The following is a 2,134-nucleotide window of genomic DNA, read 5'->3' on the forward strand; positions in this document are numbered from 1 at the left end:
CTTTAATAGATTACAAATTCTTGCAAAAAATATAAACCTCATATTATCAAAAGATCTCCACAGAACTCATTTAATTATTTGCCCTCTTATGCCTACTTGGAAGAAAATTTAGGTAGCTTGAGTAAAAATATTAACCAGTTGATCTTGATATTTGTATTTTCCTTATTCTGATAATGAATTGTTTGTTTTTTTTTTTATTGTTTTGCAAAAAGGTACAAATGAATGATTAAAATCTCATGGAGTTTAAATTGGTTCCACTTCTAAAGGTACAAGTGTAGGCATTGTTATCCTATGGTATTAAATGCTTTTTCCTGGCTAATTATCTTTTTAAGTTAAATAAGTTTTATTAAACTTTTTAAGTCTGCAGATTTAAATGAAAGTTTGCACAGCTGGGAGGAAACTATGGTTCTGTTTCATTTTTGTTTTTTTTTTCTCTTAAAAAAACAATGCCTACACTTAGCTGATTAAATACTAGCCATTTAATCTTCGCATGTGAATTTTCCTAATTATGATCATGAAAAAGTTTATATCGCTTTGATTATGAGCTAAACAGTTTCATTTCTGCGCAACAGCAATTAAACATACAAAGACAAGCACTATCGAAGATTGAGCTCGACTATGATTTTTTGAACCATTAGGAGAATGAATCAATTGTAAAAGACATGCTCAATGATATAGTAAATGATAAACTGATTGCAAGGTTGGTGCATTTCAATTTGAAATTGATTATGATTTTTTGTTTGTGTGTTGGTCATCTTCCTGTCTCTGTTTTTAAAAAAGCCTTGCTCTGAGTTCGGGATTCAAAAATGTTTCTTGTCCGTATGTTGTCTACTGCATCAAAGTGACATGCATACCATCAATCACGTACTAAACGGGTAAAAACTCTGAACAAGTATTATCTTTCTTATATACCCTTTTGTTTTTCCCCGGATGCGTCCAATTCTCCATGGAGAAACTTGTGAGGAAATTTACATGTTCTTACCATTGTTTTCGCAATATTTACGTCAGTAGCTCATTTTGAGGGCATATTTTCATTTGAAAGCCAACGGGTTATCCATTTTTGGCTTTTGATTTCCTTGACATACCTATCCTATCTGCATGAAGCCTGATATGTTTTACAGTTGTAATAGTACTTTACTTCTGAGGAGGTGGAATTTCTCTGAGTTCATGTATTTATTTATTTTTTTCTTTTGGTTGCAAGAGGTGCCTAAAAGGCACAGCAAAAAGGAAAAAAGAAACTAAATGCTAAAGCAATTGCCAGTTTTTCTGGCCTTAGAAACAGAACTCAAATCATCCAGGAAAGCCTGGCAGCATGAGCTGGAGGATTATCGAAGCAGACCAAAGCAAGCTCATGAGAAATGCACATTTGTTTCTGTCTGGAAGTGTCATATTTATCCTCTCAATTGCTTCTGTGAATTTTCTTTTGGTAAAGGTGCGTTGACTAAATTTAGAGTAACATTTTATTCCTTTCTCATTGTTATCTAAAACTATGTAATTTAGATCACCATATTTTAGCATTGAAGTTGCTTGCGGCTCACTGATTTTTTATTTAACAAAACCAATTACAATCTTGATGGTTTCAATCCTTTGTGTTAGATCAAGGTGAGTTTGTGAGAAAGAATATGTGGAGTAAAATATTTAAAATTTCTTATGGAATTGCTAAAATACTTATTAATTTTAGCATCTAAAATTGGTGTTTTCCTTCATGATTCCTATGGAATTGCTCAGGTGTAGAGTTTTACTGGCAGCTAGATATGGTGTGTTCTCAAGGCTCGCGGTGTGTAGATTCTTGGGGTATCAGAAAATTTTTAATTAGGTTTTTAAATATTCCCATAAATGTTATTCGTGTTTGTATACTCAGGTTGGTACTTTTGGGGAAGCTGTGTGGCTCAAGCAAAGACAAGAGCTTTGACAGATTGGTGACAAGGGTGCAGTAAAGATGAGTATTGTTAGAACTCTGTTCTTTTTTCTATCTGATTTATGTTCCAATTTTGCTTTTATAAAGTTTGTGTTAGTCTAATAAAGAGTTAAATTAGATATAAGTATTGATGTCAGCTCAATTAGTTTATTATATTGATAGTAATAAATTGAGGTTCTGCATTGAATCTTCATTTCTTTGTGTCATGAAAGTGAA

At 32.4% G+C, this 2,134-nt stretch overlaps 1 pseudogene across 1 annotated transcript in view; it reads left to right on the forward strand.

Moving 5' to 3' along the window:
* LOC101295032 overlaps positions 1–2,134 on the forward strand; it is a 17,805-nt pseudogene that overhangs the window by 7,119 nt on the left and 8,552 nt on the right. The gene's annotated exons all lie outside the window — the stretch shown is intronic.

This window comes from Fragaria vesca, linkage group LG3, assembly GCF_000184155.1.
Source record: "Fragaria vesca subsp. vesca linkage group LG3, FraVesHawaii_1.0, whole genome shotgun sequence".
Taxonomy (NCBI): Eukaryota; Viridiplantae; Streptophyta; class Magnoliopsida; order Rosales; family Rosaceae; genus Fragaria; species Fragaria vesca.